We start from the raw sequence: 20,067 nt of genomic DNA on the forward strand, positions 1-20,067 counted from the left end.
TAATCTTTGTTGGAAGTGCAAGTGGTACATTCAGAGCCATTGGGTCTGGCTCAATTGTGGGGAATAAGCAGTGCTCTGCAAGTCAGAGCTGTCTGTTCTAGTAAAGGGGTGCGAGTGTGGGGGAGGTGCATGCAGGGACTGAGGTGTGCTCTAAATACTGCCATTATGAATTCCCACCTTGTTGATACTGCCTCTGTGGACCTTAAGGCTGAGCCGGGTTTGCCAGGATTCGGCCGCAGCTAGCACGCAGATCTCTGCAGTGGATGCTTACTGCTTCTTTCCGGCGGCATTGGCAAAGAAGTGGTTTGCTCCCAGCACTGTAACAGCAGGGGTGCTGCAGTTCAGGATTGAAGAGCATCTGAAGCTTGGGGTGTGTTCTCTAGTGTTAAGGCATTTATTTTACTATCACTACCCGTAGAGGGATGTCGCCGCACCCAACCAAAAGGGGAAGCCAAACGTTCCGTAGATGTATGTAACGTGGACACAGTGACTACACTCAGGTAGGGGTAGCAGGCCGACGCAAAAGTACAATTGGACCACACCCATCTCTAGAAAATATTAGCTTACCCATATAGAGATCTCAGTTTAAATACTGAGTCAATAATACACAGCATTACAAAATAAATACAGGGCAGTGGAGGAGGAGGGGGTGGGGGGGGCGACAGACATTCTAACATTGCAGTTACAAATCCCTAGTGCCTGCACAGCACATGGCAGTGTCCTAAAGGCGCAACTTACTTCTGCTATATTTTGTAGGCCCTAGACCTGTAAGCACACAAATATAGATAAGGGTGGGAAGACAACAGAACCAGACAATTTACCACACAGGAAAAATAGAGATTAAGGCCACAGGAAAAATGGAGATTAAGGCCAACACCACAAACCACATGAATTCTGACCCTCTATGGCATAGTATTGGAATAATACGAATGCACACTTCACACAAATGGTGCTAGAGGGTAGAAAATGTTGACAGCCAGAGGCATTCAAAAACGTTTTGGAAACAATCCTCCTAAAACGACTGATACCCTCGGCATCACTGACTGGTCACTGGATTGGCTGACCTCATCACTAACCGCCCTTCCCTGATACAACTGGGCCCTTTCTCCTCCACCATCACACTTTCTACCTGCCCCAGGGCGCACTCCTATGTCCATCTCGCCCTTCTGGCACACCTGATCTCCTCCTTCTCCCCATTTCCAGTGCTATGCTGATGACACAGCTTTCCTTCAAACTTCCTCCTCTCTCATCCCCGATTGCCTGTCCGCCATTCCGTCATGGTGTGAAGCTAACCAGCTCTGTCTTAATGCCAGTAAGACGGAGATCCTTCCCATTGGGACACCTGCACCCCCTCTTCCTCCTACCCTCTGGCCACCCTCTCTGGGCCCTCTACTCTCACCATTTTGTGAGGCCAGAAACCTCTGGGTCATCTTCAATTCCACTCTCTCCTTCGCCCCCCCACATGAAGAAGGCTCACTTCCAGCGCCGCCTCTTCAGGGGCAGTCTGCCTTCCCCCAGAAGCTCAATGCCTCCAGAGCTCTGGTCCTCTCTTGGCTGGACTACTGCAACAGCTTCTTTCTCAATATCCTTCTTTCCTTCCTATGGCCCCTCCAGCTAATTCAAAATAAGGCTGCAAGACTTATCCTTGGCCTCAAGACCTGGGACCATCTCTGCAGCCCTAAAATCTCCCTATTGTCTCCCGGTGGCAGCATGGATCAAATTCAAGACCCGCTGCATCATCCACAAGGCTTTCTGAGGCCTGGGACCACGCTATCTCCATCTTTACCTCCCTAAATACTCTCTGCTAGAGCCCTCCGCTCCTCTAACTCTTGGATTGTCAAACCATTCTTCAAGCAGAGTGTGGGGAGGGCTGGTCTCTCCTTGGCTGGTGCCTCCCTTGGAAACAGCCTCCCTGCTCTCTGACTTCAGCCGGACTTCCTTAAATTCTGGAAACTGCTCCACACTCGGCTGTTCTCTACCTCTTTCCCTTCCCTGCTAATCAACCCACTGCCGCAGAGACTGGTGGCCTGGTCCTCATGAATCCCACAGGATATCAGGACCTTCTACCCAGTCAATACCAGCAACTGCACCCGACCCTCCCCCCCCCCCCCCCCCACTACCCCTGTGGGGCCTTGTTTGGCAGTTCTACTTTCCCACCCGCATTAGCACTTAGTCTGAGGCCTCCCCCTTGGCACTTCCCTCCTGGGCCCCCCACCAGCACTTACCCTTTCCTTGATTTCTGATTTCTCCCTAAGCACCTTGCCCATCACGTTACCCTGAACAACTTCACTTGTAGGTCGGAATACCACAAGGCCTAGTAGGACGACTATGTCTGTGTTTTTTTTATTTTTATTTTTTCTCGGACTTGTTCGCTTCCCACTTAGCCTTGTGGCTCTTTGAAACACAATTCTGCTGTATAAAGCGACTAACAAATGCTCAATAAAAATAAACAATGACCGGTTCACTTCATGGCCGGTAAAGTCACAGCCACTAACTCTGAGTGGGAAAATTCCCACAGAATAGGTTATCATGAGTGTGTGGAGCGGATGACGAGTGTGATCGGACGAAGTGCATAGATCAGAAGGAATGCATGGAACAGATTGAACAGATGGAGTGCATAGAACTATGGGAGTACATGCGACGGATAGAATGGAACAGATGGAGGGCATGGATGGACATTGTGCAAAAACGGTTGGAGTGCTTGGAGCATGAAGGCGCTCGATCTCAAGCACCTACTGAAAACCACCATATCACATCACCACGCTTACACTCTTCTATACACCACCACTCAACTAGAACACAGCGATACTATGACACATTATCGGTATAGCTGTTATCATACCAAAACCTGCCACATACTCCCCATCATCCTAACTAAACACAGCTGGTATCGCACCCGCCAGCCTAGGCGTTCTCCTCAGGTCTAACACAGCCAGAATGTCTGGTATCACCCTGCGAGATTGAACACATACTACCGATCTCCCAACCACCACACCTACCGCTAAAAAGCAGCTATCATACGAGTGCCACACCTGCTGCACACATATCCGGTGTACACATGCACCTTATGACTCTCCCTACTGACTTGAACTACGGTTGCCGAGGGCGTTCAGTCTCCCACGCCTTGAGATCATACCAATGGTACATAAGGCGCTATATAAATGCAAAATAACATAACATGTAGTTCTTTTTGACTCGCATTATAGTGTAAATCTGTATTCACTTTATCATGAAAGGAGAGAAAAACTTGACATTTTATTTTTAAATCACTGGTTAATATTAATTGTTCTAGAACTCCTAAACCCCTTGTGGGTTATAGAAAGTGTGTCCGGGGCAGGTAAGTACCCCCGAAATTACTTCAGATTGATTGTTTATTTGTATAGCGCCTATTCACAGTTGTGTTCAAAGCGCTTCAAGGAAAAGGGGGGGAAACAAGGGGAAAATACAATGACCATTCTTACAGTCCTTGATGCATTCAGAATGTGAAAAAACAACAATCCGTTATCGAGCCTGGCGGCATTTCAGATAGTGCAAATGCTGAGACTGAGGAGATGGAGGGAAATGAAACAGACAAGCGGCTACAATACTGTGCCTGGCGGCAATTGAGGTAGTGTCAGAAAATAAACGTGAGGGGTTTGGGGGAGTAGGTGGAAATGGAGTGAGGGAGAAGAACAGAACAAGCGCCTAATTTTACTAGATCTGGCGATAATTCAGATAGTGCTGGGGGGGTAAGGGTGGGGTTGGAACAAAAGGGGGGGAAGGAGACACAAGCTGCGATCAGATGGGTCAGGAGGACGTAAATGAAGAGTAAGAGCATAATGACGGTGATAGGAAGGGGAGGAATGGGGTGGACAGGAGAATGAGACAGACAAGCGGCTACATTACTATGCCTGAAAGCAATTGAGGTAGTGCCGGAAAATAGAGGAGCAGGGGGTTAGGGGGGATTGGAAAGAGGGAGACTGAGAAGAACAGAACAAGCAACTATTTTACTGTCTGACAGTTTAGATAGTGCTGGGTGGGGAAGGAGGAGGAGGGAAACAAGAAGGTGGGAGGGGGAGACGGACAAGTGGCTAAACAAATGCGTCAAGTGACTTATTTTAAAAATGTTGGTGGTGAGGGGGAAAAGGGACAGAACAAAAGGGAGGGGCAGGGGAAAGTCCAAAACAGCAGTAAGAAGGTTCCAGGGCGAGTGGAAACGTCTCTAGACATCAAAGGGACAAGGTACGTCATACATGCCTATGAAGGAAAATTAAGCCAAGTCTGTTTCACACCACAGGTGCAGACTGAGCCCCAGATAACCCCAGGGAGGGCCAAAGGAGACCCCAATCAAGATATCCAGTGGTCTCAGGAAGAATAGGAGCCCCGAAAGACGATTCAGCAAAGCAGAAGACCCGCTATGTTGTTTAAAGGGAAATACGGTTGTGCCTCGACCCCTGGACCAGAGAGACCAACCAAAGAGTATTTCGAAAGGATTGTGTCCTCCCACGTATTCCTTATTTTTGATATTTCCCAATCTTCAACTTGCTGCTTCGGAATTTATTTTTCCCAGTAGAGGCTGCTGTGCGTCAATGCCTGTCGAGTCGATGTCCCTCGGAGGCTTCCATGCCGATGTCATCACAGGTATAAGTAGCGCGCACAGCGTCCTTTGTTCAGTTCTGTTTTTCCGCGCTTCGCAGCTTCGGGAACGCAACGCTCTGTTCCGTGAGAACATCAAAATTCATCGATTTTTGGTAAAATTTATACTACACTTCGACGAATATGGTTTAGTTATCGGCTCCATCTATGCCCCGGTCTGGTTTAAAAAAAATGCTGAGACCGGGGGGTGATAAGATGTCGATGGTGGATCCACACAGGGTCCGTCTGTGGTGCCTTGGGGCAGAGCATCCATGTTCTGAATTAAGACGAGTGTATGTCCATGACGGCCAAGGCCTTGAGGGAGAGCAGATGGAAGCTGGAGAGAGGTAGGCCACAAAAGTCTATTACCCCTTCTAAACATACTTCAGACGAGTCGAGGCCTTCGTCTCCTTGTCACAAAGACACTCCCGGTCATGCTCTCGAAGTGGATCACATCATTCTTCCTCTTTGAAACACAGTAAGAAAAGGCAATATAGGTCGCTGTCCACCTAATCCCCCAGTTTCCCGAGAGAGTTATTTGTCCAATGAAAAACAGTACCCCGGCACAGTGGGAGGAATTTTGCAAAAGCATGTTAAAGGTGTTCGAGAATGCAGCCTTGCCCCCCTCCAAGGCACCTAGAGGCGATACCCCTGAAAAAACACATAGAAGCCATGAGTTGTCGACCTCGGCTGGGGAGACTCCTCAAGAGCTTGAAAAACCCTCTAGTCGAGAAAAAGCCTCTGGAATGCACAAAAGTCGTCACTATCAGCTCAAGGTTAAGTCAAAGAGTGTGTCATCGACGCCCTTGGTGCCTCTGTCGAAGGAGAAGTCACGGACGCTTTGAAGGAGAAGTCACTGATGCTTCGTGTGTCGACCACCTCGAAGCAGCACAAGGCTATACCTTCAATCTTGTCGAAGACGTCGACATTTGTCGACTCAATCGACAACCTTGAAGCCTTTGTCTGTTTCATCGAAGCCGCTGGTGGCGACTATTTTGGCGCCAATAATGACATCCATAACGCCTTCTGCTTCTACTTTTGAAAAAACTACACACCACAACCTCGTTCAGATTTTTTTTTAAGATCCTATCCTCAATATATGAGGAGGCATAGACATCTGAAGAGGAAAGACCCTTTGGTCTTGAGTATGGGACGCACTCGGTCCCAGAAGAATTGGTATCAGAGGAATCTAGATTAAAACACCTGCAGGAATCCTTGCATGAAGCAAGTGGAATTGATACTTCCCCGGAAGTTGATTTTGGTAGGCCTGTTCCAGGAGATCACGCTGAAAGTAATTACAGGTTGCTTATGACTAGGGTGATGGAGTATATGGGGTGGTCTAGGCCCACACCTGTGTTCAAACAAGATGACCTGACAGATATACTCGACAAGGGACCACAGGATGACCCTATTGTCCCTTTTCACAAGTCTTTACATAAAAGGGTATCTTCCAACTGGGAAACACCGGAGGTGATCCCTGCAGTTAACAAGAGATTGACGGCTAAATATAGAGCATCTGCTTCAGATCCTCTATCTCTCAAAGCACCCAACTCCAGAAAGTCTGGTTGTACAGGCTGCAACTTGTTCGGGAAAGCAAAATGCATACCCTACAATCCCGCAAGATCGTGATGACAAGAAATTTGATGCCATGGCCAAGAACGTTTTCTCGGCATGCAGCATGGCACTAAAGTCTGCTAATGCCACGTGCACGCTGGCGAGATTCACGCACACCCTTTGTGGTTGTTTCAATGGCGGCTGACCATATCCCTGAAGGGGAGGAAAGGGACGGTTTCTTGAACATTATCAAGGATGGAAAGAACGCTATGTGCGAATCCCTCCAAACCGGTCTCTATTCTGTTGACGGCATCAGCAGGGCCATGGTGGCTAGTCGAGTGATCCGCAGGTTTGCGCAGTTGCGGAAGTGGGATTTGCCCCAGACGTACAGTCCAGACTTCTCAACATGCCCTTTGATGGCACACACCTATGCGGAAGTAAAGCTGATGAAAGTTTGGAGGAGCTGCAAACTTCCAACGCAGCAGCCAAATCCCTTGGAGCTGCGATAAGGAAAACTCCAAAACCTCCCCACAGGTGCTCCCTGGAGGGGTAGGTCCTTTTGCTGCTATTCCGCATTCGGAGAGGACAGCCAACTCAAAAAAAGGACAGACCATTCCCCTGGGGTAGGGGTACTAAGACCGCAACAGCAGGTGCGTGCTGCTTTACCCTCAGCATCTCCATCAGCAGCCCCAAAACATCTCAGGTCTTCCATGACAAAACAACGGTAGGAGGCAGATTAACTTAACATCTGACAGAATGGCGGGCTATTACTTCAGATGCTTGGGTATTGCAAGGTTACTGTCTGCCTTTCCTACAAACACCTCGGTCATCCACCAGGAGACAACTCTGAAGATTCCGGATCCGCTCCTTATGCAGGAGATTTTAACCCTGCTAGAGCAAGGTGCTATAGAACCGGTACCTGTAGCGGAGAGGAACAAGGGTTGGTACTCCCCGTATTTTCTAATAGCAAAAATAGACAGAGGATTGAGACCCATCTTGGACTTAAGAGACTTGAACAAGTTCCTCAGGAAGGATAAGTTCAAGATGGTGACCCTTTCTCAAATCCTTCAGACCCTCCAGCTTCAGGATTGGTTGATATCATTGGACCTTTAGGATGCTTACTTTCATGTGCCTATCCATCACAAGCATAGAAAGTACTGGAGGTTCGCCATTGGCAACTTGCACTATCAGTTTCAGGTTCTGCCATTTGGGCTAACCTCCGCCCGAGGATTTTCACCAAGTTAATGGTGGCTGTGGCGGCGAGTCTCGGCAGAGGGGGGATTCATGTCTACCCCTACCTAGACTATTGGTTGATCAGGGCAAATTCCCTGGAACAAGTCCTAGATCATAAGTTTTGCATGCCACTCCCTCTACAGACTGGGCTTCTCCCTCAACTTCAAGAAGTCCCACATGATACCATCACACAGACTCCAATTCATCTGAGCAGTCCTGGATACATCCCTGGGAAAAGCCTCGCTACCAGAGGTGAGGGCTCAAGACATTCTACAGATGGTGACAAAGTTCCAGAATGCCCAACATCCTTCGGCCTTCGACTTGCTGAGGTTGCTTGGCCTCATGGCATCCTGCATTTTTGTGGTGCCAGAGGCTCGCCTGAGAATGAGATCCCTCCAATGGGCTTTCAGTAACCAATGGTCCTAGTTCTCGGGAAGGATGTCGGATCGCCTACAAATCCCAGAGTCTCACTGGACCTTCAGTGGTGGACCTGTCGGGGGAAACCTCTTGAGAGGAGAAACCTTTTTTGCAACCATGGCTGGAGATAACAGTAGTGACTGATGCCTCACTCATGGGGTGGGGAGCTCATACCAGCGATTTGACCATCGGCGGTTGTTTGTCTCAATCGGAGTCCAAACGACATATCAACATTTTAGAGCTGAGAGCAATCAGACTAGCGCTGAAGGCTTTCCTGCCATCTGTATGGGGAAAGAATGTCCTGATAATGATGGACAACATAGTGGCCATGTACTACCTCAAAAAAAGGTGGTGTAGGGTCACCTCCACTGTGCAGAGAGGCAATGCAGCTCTGGTTTTGGGCAATACAAGAAGGAATCTCTATCGAAAGTGCACCTAGCCCGAGAGAAGAACACGACGGCGAACGCTCTGAGCAGACAGTGCAGTCTCCCACGAGTGGGGACTAGCTCAGGAAGTCCTTCAAGAGACTTTTGGGGAACCCCTCAAGTGGATCTGTTCGCGACCAGTGCCAACAGGAAGTGTGAACTGTACTGCTCCAGGGAATTTCCCCTGAGAGGAGCTCTAGGGGACGCGTTCGGGATGGACTGAATTTCCACTCCTTTACACATTTCCTCCAGTCCCCATCATTCCTCATGTAATAAGGAGGTTCAGGAAAACCATGATCCTAATTGCCCCGCATTGAGCCAGGAGAACGTGATACCCGGACCTTCTAGACGTGTCATCTGTCCTCCTCTTTGTGGAAAATGAATCGGATCTACTCTCGCAAGAGGAGGGTCAGGTTCTCCATCCAGATATCAGGACTCCGCCTTCACGCATGGTTTCTGAGAGGCTGAGATACAAAGATTGGGACCTCCTGGATGACGTAATGGAGTTGTTGCTTTCGGCCAGAAGGCCAGCAACAAAATCCTTATACCGCTGCCGTTGCAATAAGTTCTGCAGCTGGTGTAGAGATAAGAATATTGACCCTTTTTCATGCAATACACCGATAGTATTGTCTTTTCCGTTGCACTTAGCAAATCTGGAACTCCAGATTGGTACGATCAAAGGTTACCTAGCAGCGCTTTCCATTTTCAAGCGTACTGCTGAGGAAGTCTCCTACTTTAAACTACCTCTGGTAATACAATTCTTGAAGGGGTTAACTAATGTTTATCCCCCAACTCCTTTTCAGGTGCTCCTGTGGGATCTAAATTTAGTCTTACTTTTTAATGGGTACTCCCTTTGAACTTCTTCATTCGTGCCCATTAAGACTACCTTCAAAACAGTGTTTTTGGTGGCAATATCTGCCCGAAGGTTGAGTGAGTTACAGGCCTTGTCTTGCAAGCCTCCTCACACTGTCTTTCACAAGGACAGAGTAGCTTTAATAGTGAAGCCTAATTTTCTTCCCAGGGTGGTATCCGAGTTCCACACTACTCGGAGGATAACCTTACCTTCTTTTTACCCTCCTCCACATCCAGGGAAGGGGGAAGAAAGGCTACACAAACTTGATCCAAAGCGTGTCTTGAGGTTTTACATTAGCAGACTTGCTAACCCGAGACAAACCCACCAATTTGTGTGTTACACAGGTCATAAGTTGGGTCTAGCCATCACCAAACAAACCATCTCTAGTTGGATCATTTTAACAATTGCAGAATGTTATAAATTGGCTGGTAAAGACCCTGCAGAACACATAAGGGACCATTCTACCAGGCGTATCGGAGCTTAGTCAGCTCTTCAGAGAGGAGTTCCATTAAAGGATATTTGTGCGGCTGCCACATGGTCGTCTGCACACACCTTTACAAAATTCTATAGCCTGGATTCCTCCACTAGCCAAGAATCAAAATTTGGAAAGGCAGTACCGCACTCTGTGCATACTTAATTACTCTATTTTTGCTCCCTCCTCCTGATTATATTTCTGCTTTGGGAGAGTATCAAAGATGAGGAATACTTGGGAGGACACAATCCATTCAAAGAACAAGTTGCTTACTCCTGGTAACATTCTTTCAATTGAATGTTCCTCTCACAAATTCCTTATTACCCCTCCCTACCTACCCATAAGTAAAACTTCCCTTGTGGTCACAGTATGCACTCCCTCAAGGGTAGTAAACTTAAGGCGCTCCTTCGCTTCAAACTGAACTGAGCAACGGACGCTGCGCGCGCTACTTATACCTGTGATGACATCGGCACGGAAGTCTCCAAGGGACATCGACTCGACAGGCATCGACGCACATTGCCCTCTACTGGGATTTATTTTTTCCGAAGCAGCAAGTTGGATATTGGGAAATATCAAAGATGAGGAATACGTGGGAGGACATGCAATCGAAAGAACGTTACCAGGGATCAGTAACTTGTTCTTCTAATGAATGCCCATCCTAGAACCCAGAGATAAGTATTCAGTGGCAGTTTCGACAAAAACTGTTCCAACAAGAACAAACAACTTCTGTGTGTGCAAGTACAGGCTTCTTCCTTGGTGTGGTTTACAATGATTGGTGCCCAGAGACCTGACCCCTTTGTCAACGATTACTTAATTTCAGGAAATGACTGGACTAGGATTGTTTAAAAAAAAAATATATATATATATAACGTTTTATTAGTTTTTGAACATGTATATATACATTATATAGGCCAAAGCCAAACAAAGAAAGCACGGATCCAAGACTTTCCAACAATGCAGTTAATGTCATTCATAGCGTGCATAACACCATAAATCCATTATTGATATACTGTTTAGTCATTGTGCTTTTGCCCATTTCTCCCAGATAATTTTGCCTTCCCAGGGCATCCTCTGGCGGTATAGATACGTTGCTACATTAGCATGCACATGTCCACATCTGACCCATTCTGTAAAGGGTGGGGTTACATTGGATCCCCATAACTTGGCTATATTGTAATGAGACCTGTGGTTGTGGAGAGAAATAACGTTTCGAATTGTGTCGTATCTCCCTCCTCAACTCCCAGTAGCAACAGTTTAGGGTCTCTAGAGATGGTGCAGCCAAGGACCGCAGAGGGTTTGTCACAACAGCGTTGCTAGTCTTCTTGAATTCGTGGGCATTTCCTCAGTATGTGAAAGAAGGTGCCTTCTCTGTGTGAACATCGTAGACAATTAGGGTCGGTGCCTCGGTTCCAACGGTAAAGTGCTACTCGTGGATAGTACACCCTGTGTAAGATTTTTAGTTCGATCAGTCGGAGTCTGGCCGAAATTGCACATTCTCGCAGGTACATCTGCACCGACACCAGTCCTCGGGCAGTATCGGACCAACATCAGCCTCCCATGTAAGTTTCAGATTGCAGAGTTTGGGTGTGGCGAAAGAGGACCTAGCATTGTACATGATGGAGGTGACTCGGGCGGCTACATGGTCCAGCGCTATATTTCTTTTGATTGGTGTGCAATCTGGCATGTCGGATAGTAGGTGTATGCGCACTGCATGTAACAATTGAAGGTAGTGGTAGAGTTCCGTGTTGGGAAGATTAAAATGGGTGGCGAGATCTTCAAAAGCCAATATTTTACCACCTGTAATCACATCGCCAACTTTGGTTATTCCACTAGATGTCCACCCAGGCCATGTTGGCAGCTTGTCTAACTCTGGTAAATTACCATTTCTCCATAGTCTTTGTATTGGCATGATTTTCCCAGTCCAGCCTATGTGTTTGTGGGAATCGTACCATACCGAAGTAATGTGTCCTCATTGTATGCAGAGATAGAGGTTTACGTTTTTGATAGAGGCATTCTAGCGGGGACATATCTTGCATCACCACGATCTGTGCTCTAATGTGGGGTAGTTCCCTATCCCCATGCTACACATCGTTGACTACCGCCATTTGCCCAGCCCAGTAATAAGTTTGAAAGTGCGGCGGGCCGATGCCTCCCTCCCATGTAGAGCTTAAGTGTTTGCCGCGCTATCCGTGCTGGCCCCCCTCTCCATGGCAGTGTTCTGAGGGTGCTATCAATTTTGTGGAATTCTAGGACCGGTATGTGAAGTGGGGCGTTCTGTAGAACATAGAGGAAGCGTGGTAGAGCCAACATTTTGAAGAGTGCAGCTCTTCCCAGTAGTGTTAATGGGAGTAGTGTCCAATGTTGGACGTCTCTAGTGAATCTTTCTGTGATCGGGTGTAGGTTCTTTGTTACATAGTGTGAGAGATCTGCTGTGATTTGGATTCCTAGGAATCGGAATTGTTCCAGTTCGACATGATATGGGCAGTTCACCGGGATACATTGTCCTGCCCCTTTGAGTGGGAAATGAATGGATTTAGACCAGTTCACTCTGTCAACTGAAGCATCGATCTTTTTCTAGTAATCTCGTGACCTCTGGGCATGAGTGGAGCGGATCTCCCAAGTAGACTAGGAGGTCCTCAGCGTATAGGGAGACTTTATCCTCTACGCCTCCTTGCCAGCAGAAACCTTTCCACAATGTTGTGTGACATAACAGTATTGCCAGGGGTTCAATGATTAACGCAAATGATAGCGAGGACAGGGAACATCCTTGTCTCGTTCTTTTGCCCAATTGGAAGTCATGCAGTGGCCAACAGTTCACCCTGACCTCCGCTTCGCGGGAGTCGTACAAGAGTTGGACCCACCCTATGAAGGCTTCCCCAAATCACATCCTCTGCATAATTTCCCAGAAGACCGAGTTGAAGGCTTTTTCCAAATCAATGGCCAGGAGTGCTATAGGGTCTTGCCGGGTAGTGGCTCTCTAGTGCCAGGTAGAGCCTGCAAAGACTTAGATGGACTTGCGAAGGATAACATGTCCCACACTTAGATGGAATTCTTAACTTTAGCCTGCGTCACCGCTAGATTCAAATGTGAATATTAGCATGCACCACACTTAGATGGAATTTTGAATGATAGCATGTGCCTCACTTGGATGGATTTATGAATGGTGGCATGTCCCACACTTGGATAGAGTTACAAATGATAGCGTGTGCGACACTTGGCTGGAATTGTGAGGGATGACGTGCCGCACTTAGATGGAATAGCGAGGGATGGCGTGCCCCACACTTGGATGGAATTGAGGATGGTAGCATGTGCCGCATTTGGATGGAGCTGTGAGTGCTGGCATGCCCCACACTCAGATGGAGTTCTTAACTCTTGCCTGCGTCGCATCTAGATAGAAGCGTGGATGTCGACATGCACCACACTCAGATGGAATTCTTAACTTTGACCCGCGTCGCATCTGGATAGAGATGTGAAAGTTTGCATGCACCACACTTAGATGGAGTTGTAGAGAGTAGCATCTCCCACACTTAGATGGAATTGTGAATGATGACGTGTGCCACACTTAGATGGAATTACAAAGCATAGCATGTGCTACACTTGGCCGGAACTGTGAATGATAGCATGTGCCCACTTAGATGGAATTGTGAATGATAGCATGCGCCACACTTATGGTGTTATAAATGGTAGCATCTGCCACACTTGGATGGAGTTGCGAACGGTGGCATGTGCCACGCCTGGATGAAATCACGAACATTCTAGTCGATTCTAGATAGAATTGCAAATGTTAGCATGCCCCACACTTGGGTGGAGTTGCTAACATTATCCTGAATCGCATCTAGATAGAAATGTAAACGTTAACATGCCACCCTGTATCACTGTGTACCCTCCTTTCATATTCCCCTGTCCCTATGTGTCCATGTGTCGCTGCGTTTCCTGCCATCCTGTTCACCTGCCTGGTCTCGGGCGCTTTAATGATGACCATCTTTTCACATCACTACGCTTACTCTCTACTATACACCATCATATAACTAGAACACAGCTACACCCCTGACTAATTCGGCCTAGCTGTTCACATATGAATACGACTGCTCAAACACCCCATCACCCTAATAAATTGCAGCTTGCCGAGCACATTCCGGCCTTGTTGCTCACATATGCGTCCTTCAGGCCTAACGCAGCCAGTAATATATAAAGCGCTATATAAATGCCAAGTAACGTAACATAACATACATGTGGATCTCTTTGGCATGAAGCCACACTGGTCTGGGTGAATCAGCAAGGTTATTACTCCTTGTAGGCGATTTGCTAGAACTTTAGCTAGGATTTTTGTTCCACCATTGATTAGAGAAATCTGCCTATACGAACTGCAGCTGTCCGGGGGCATGTCTGGTTTTGGGATAACAATGGTAACTTTTCGGAGGTCAGGTGACAGGGTCCCTTTTTCCTTGTAGTGTAAGAACATTGTGAGTAGGTGTGGGGCCAGTGCATTCCCTCCCAGCCTTTTCCATACATCAATCGGGAAGCTGTTGGGTCCCGGTGTTTTCCCTGCATGCAGTTGTTTAATGGCTGCTGTGATCGCATCTTCTGTGATGTCTATCGAGGAGTGTTTTCTCTGTTCTGTCTAGTTGGGGCAATGTGATCTTGTCAAGCACCGCAGTGTTGCAGGGCTCTTCTGGGGATTTATACAGGTCAGTATAAAATTTAGCAAAGCCCTCAGTAATATCACGGTCCGTTTGCAATAGTTCGGTTTCGGACGTTCTAAATTCTCTGACCTGTGGATGGCCCTCGTCTCTGCACTCCAGCCAGGCGAGCATTTTGCCGGTTTTGTCACCATATTCATTCAACCTAGTGCGCATTTCTGAATGCGCTTGTCTAGTATTGTCCAGGGTAATATTGCGTAAGTGTTCTTTGCCCAGTAAGAGGGCACGATGTGTGTCTGGTGACCCAGTAGCAACGTATGTCACTTCTTTTTGCAGCACTTCTTGCTCTGCATCAATTATTGACTGATGATGGGTTTTCTTGTGGGCCGATGTCCAGGAGAGAATCTCTCCACGAAGAACTGGTTTGTATGCTTCCCATAATTTTGCTGGGTTATCCACCGTTCCGATCTTTATTTTGAAGTATTCGGTAGTGCTCTTCCGAATATGTTCGATGAAATCTGGAAAGCCCAGATAGTACCTGTTGAGCCGCCGGGAGGGGGAGGGGGGAGGGGGGAGGGGGGAGGGGGGAGAGTGGCCTGTTTGTTATGAGTTCCATTAGCAAGGGAGAGTGATCTGAGATGCCTCGTGGGAGCAGCGTCACGTTGGTCGTCCTATGTATATCTGTAGCTGGGAGGAAGAAGTAGTCCAGTCTTGAAAGTGAGGCCTGGACCCTAGAAGGGTAAGAGTACTCTAGTTCGGTTGGGTGTAGGTCTCGCCATACATCCTTCATCCCAATCGCTGAGGTGAAGGTGGCCAGTTTGGTGTTGGCGTTTGGGCTTCTGCCTCGTAGGTGTGTGCGGGCCATGGTTAACGTCCATGACTTCGTTGAAGTCCCCTCACCCATATGTCGGCTGTGTTGGTAGTAATTATGGGTGTGATGTGATATGGATCAAGTAGGCAATTAGCGAGGGTGGGGAGTAGACTGCTAGGATCACGAGGGTTAGGTTCCACTGTGTACCATGTATCAGGACAAATCTGCCGCTCGTATCTTACATTACATTGGAGAGTTTGAAGGGGAGTCTTTTATGCACTAATATCAGAACTCCTCTCGAGCCCATAGAGAAGCTGGCATGCATCGCTATGTGGTAGTTCGTGCGTCGGAACAGGGTACACAACGTACCCTCCGGGTGGGTCTCAGTGAGGAGAGTGATTGTTGGGGAGAATTCTCTGTAAAGGCTAATTTCCCAGACCTAGTGAGTCCCCCAGCAGCTTTGCTGGATTTTTGGGGTTTATTTTTTTCTCCTGCTAAGAGTGAGACTCTCTTTCTCCCACTCTTAGACATGATTTGAGGTGTTCCTTTGACTTTGTATGTGTTCTATGGGCTATGGGGTCCTTTACCCCATAGGGGTTCATGTGTTTTTGATATGTGGGTTACACAGCACCCTCCGTGCAGTAACCCAGGGGTGTCGTAGCGACCCCCAAACATAGACTCCATACCCTGGGACTGACTACTGTCTCCCAGGGCATGTAAAGTCACCATTGGCTTTACTAGTCTCAAATTGTGAACAGAACCAGTACAAACCATATTGTGGACGTACTGGTCGGGGCAATTCGTTTGCCCCGGGGTCTGTTGTTCGAGGGGGCACTGTCCAGTCGCCCATGACCGAGTTTTGGCTGGTGGCAGTGGATACTACTTTTTATATTCGACCGCGAATATATTTCTATGGGATTTTCCCATTGTTCGAGGCTACCACTTTTTAAAATAGCCTCGAACATACCACCTGTTTATTAAATTAATATAAATTCACCTGTTGGTATTTTTTGCCAAAACCTGGTTCCAAAATGGCGTTTGTTTGCTTCTGTGACTCCAACCCAAGTCGAGCCCTTTGTTCCACATTTTGGCGGGCTTCTCCACAGAAGCCTCCAAAAGGGGTGCCACTCTGTCTGGGTACCACAGGGGGTGTGGGAGGGGGTTTAGGCACCCTGGACTGAGTTGCCTCGGCAACTCAAGTCACACTCTTCTGTGATTGGCCCAAGTGGTGAGCCGCCCGGCTCTCCACTTAGCATGTTTGAGTGACAGCTAGGCTGAATGAATGGGGGTTTTCTGCATAAAAGCAGGGCTTTGGGGACTGGAACTTCAGAAGTCCCCACAGGACCTAAAGAATCCGAGGAGGGAGAAGCCGAGCCGACGTGCAACGACGACACCACCGGTGGAGCACTGCGGAACCGTCTCACCACTTTTCCCGACAACAGAGATCTCCAGTCCGGAGAGTCTTCTTCCTTTGACTGGTGGGGATAACCAATTTGCCCCTCTTTTCGCCTTCCTGGACCATCTCGTTGCCGCCTTGCCCGTGCCAAGCACCCCGGCAACCGGAATACCACGGTTTACCACTACCGCAAAGAAAAGGGTAGTACCTTGTAACCGGAAAACTCTGCGGCTGGTTTCTTCCCTGGCAGTGCAACGACCTTCATCTTTCCTCCACGTCAAGACCTCCTCTTCTTCTGGACGAAACACTGACTTGCACCCGCTGCCAGGAACAACTGCCCCCGCTGGAGCATTCTTCCCATTTCGGGTACTGTGTCCGACCTGGCTTCCCTTGCGACAGATCGTTCGGGGTGACAGTAAGTCCTCGACTTTCTAACCTGGGTTAGCCTGGGGCCTGTTAAACTAATTTTTCCTGACTTGATCTCAATCTTTTGTGAACTATCTACAAAGACTCTTTGGGCATAACCCCACTGTGTGATCCTGGACACATTTCGCTTGCTCTCTCTAAGAGTGGGCCTGGCATTTGAACTTCCTTGCTCTCCAGTAGACTTTGCCTAACCTGCCTCACTGTGGTTCCTTGAAAAGTATTGAAATTTGTGTGCTTTCATAACTCTGCCTTTTCCCTCCCTTTTTATATAACTTATTAGAGTGCCATCTTAGGTTAAGCGCTCACCTCTGTCTGAAAATAAGTGGTGTTTCTCACTTCGTGACTTGTCTAATAAGTAATTAGGGTTGTATATATATAATAGTGACTGTGTGTTGAATTTACTTACCTCTTTTTGTGCTAATGTAATTTACAAGTGTCTTTAAATAATTATATACTTTTACACCAAAGCTCTGGTCAGTGTTTGCTTGTGAAACTGTATCTCTGTACCTATTGTGTATACTCTATATACTGCCTAACTCATCTTGAGAGAAGTCTGACTGCTCAGCCACAGCTACCAGGTAAATCTGGGTGGTACAGACTGCTGCCAATTGGGTTTACTGCCAACCACCTGTAGTCCTAAATCTTTTGCAGTGGTCCCTAAGGGAACTGCACAGGTTTCTGCCTAACAGTGATGTCAGGCGTGTGTCTACACAGAAGCTGTGTTACTAGGCGTAGTTTGATCCCACTGCCCAGGCCATTGATATTCCATGTCAGGAGCTTCAGGGTCCTAGTGTTTCCAGGTGTTACCGTATTGGGCATTTGGGGGTGTGACTGTGAGCAGCCGTGTTGGGAGGTAGTTTGTGTAGAGAGATTGGTTGTATGGTTAGTTTGCGCTGGGTATGTGTGTTCGAGTGATGGATCCATGAAAAAATAGAAAAACATTAACATTAAATTCCCCCCCCCCCCTCTCTATACTCCACCCAACCTGAAGTATCTGTCGCCCAAACATAGTGATAGACGAAACTGTCGACTATCCAACTGGTAAGTAAGAAAGAAAATTAACACAAGCTAATTGTTCGTAAGTCCCATAAAATACAACCTTTCCCCGCTAGTCCGCAGTGGCATATCCTGAGGCCGGAGGAGGGAGTGTCCTCCTGGGGCCGCCCAGTATAGGGTCCATGCATGGTTTCCATATTGGTACATTATCTTGTTAGACCACCAGTTTATTGTAGATTGGCATTTAGTAGGGTTAGGTTCCACATGGACAATTATGGCACCCAGACCCCTTATACCCTCATGGAGACTCAGGAGCAAAGTGCTATTGGACAAAGCATTTTGCAAGCAAATAAGGCAAGGCACAACTGACTATTGGCAGACAAATCTAGACGGTGATCAGCACAGCATGGGAGGCATATAAAGTGGTGATTAGAGGTGAAATGATTGCTGCCAACGGGGAGCCCAAAAATATATCATGTCATTGTTGGCACGTACTGAGGAAGTGTCAGGTCCCAGGTTAGGTAGGTGTACTTTGTAAATGAAATTAGATTATAGATTTAATTAATTTATTGTTTTAATCTGATTTTGGGTTGTTGATCTTAACTTCTGTTCATCAGAGTGCTAACTCCCCAAACCAACATGGTGGCAGTAGTGCCAGTTCCTGATTGGAAGTTTCATGAACCTCTGACCTTCCATACAATTCTAAACTGCCTTTCATTGTTCACCTTCAAGAAGGAAGGTCCTGTTTTGATTAAGTTCCTGCGTCAAGGCCTTTTGATGAGATTCTGGTGAAGTTTACAAAGATAAATATTGTTTCCTGAGAAGCTGGTCAACGTGGGACAAGCTCAGCTGATAATTTGGTGGGAGCGTCGCTTTTTCTCAAGCTGGAGAAAAGTTGCTTTATTTTTATCACTTTATTCATGTTAGGTATTTATTTAGTTTAGGTATTTAGATTCGTTTCATTTTACTTCAAAAATCTGCTTGACTTTTTATGACTCCGTGTAATTGACACGGTTTTGAATTTCTGACGTTGTACTGAAGGAAGAAGCGTTTGGAATTTTAACTGCGCAGTTTTCTTAGATCAGTGCTTCAGAGCCTTCATTTTTGTTTCACGCATGCGCGAAGGAGAAGTGTCCTTGTTTTACTGCTGTGTCTCGTATCTGATCTGATTTCAAGTCTGTCAGTTTCAGTACGGTTGCGTGAGTGAAGATTGCTTAAGGAAAATACCTGAGCCTAAGTTTTTGATGTTGTTTAACTTGAATTCATAAGGCTTTTAATTACGCTTGCGCGCCATTATATAAGGTGGCATCTAAAAATATTCACTGTGCGCATGTGGAAAGTAAAGGCACATTGATTTCATGAGCATAGCACATGTTTCTGAAGGATAAGGCAGCACCTGAACTTGTCTACTGTGCGCATGTCAAAGGCAAAAGCAGTTGTTTTCGTTAGCATTGCGCATGTGCTCAAAAGGTAAACAGCATCTGAACTCATTTACAGTGCTTAAGTCAAAAGCAAAGCTTCGGATTCCATTAGCATTGCGCATGTGCTTCAAAGGTTGAACAGGATCTGAATTCATTCTTATTGTTCATGTTAAAAGTTTTAAAATACCATCTGAACTCTTAATTGCGCATTTGTTACTAAAGTAGAAGAAACATCTGAACAGGAATACAATGTGCTTGAGAAAGGATGAAATGCAGTTGAATGAATGAACACTCGAAAGTGAATTCCTGTTTAATTTAAGAAGATTGCATATTCTTGAACTCATTATTTTGAGCAATTTTGGTTAAGGAACAAAATGCATTCTTAAATTCACATTGCCCTTCTGAAATTGAACATTGACTGTGCAAGATAAATTCTCAATGGGTCTTTGTGAAAAAGAAGTTAATCTCCAAGGTTATTTCGGAGATTGGACAGGTATGGGTTTAGATATTAAATTATTTGATATTTAGAGATTGAGTTAATTTAATGCATGTCTTCATTATTTAATAAACATTAATGTCTCCTTCTACAGATTGCAGCCCACCAGAAGTAGGCGTCTGTCGTTTGTTATTTTCTCCACTTCCCCTTTTCCCTTGGGAGTGTTAGTTCTTCAACTGGGTTTAAGACAGTTGTTGATCAAACGTTCTTGAGAGATCTGTGGGGCTCAGCATCTCCTGCAGACGCAGACGCCAGGACCGGACAGATGAAAGGCCCAAAAAATAGTCTGCCTGGTTTGTTGAGTCTCACAGAT

The sequence above is a fragment of the Ambystoma mexicanum genome, chromosome 14 (assembly GCF_040938575.1).
Source record: "Ambystoma mexicanum isolate Mex_15411 chromosome 14, UKY_AmexF1_1, whole genome shotgun sequence".
NCBI classification, from domain to species: domain Eukaryota; kingdom Metazoa; phylum Chordata; class Amphibia; order Caudata; family Ambystomatidae; genus Ambystoma; species Ambystoma mexicanum.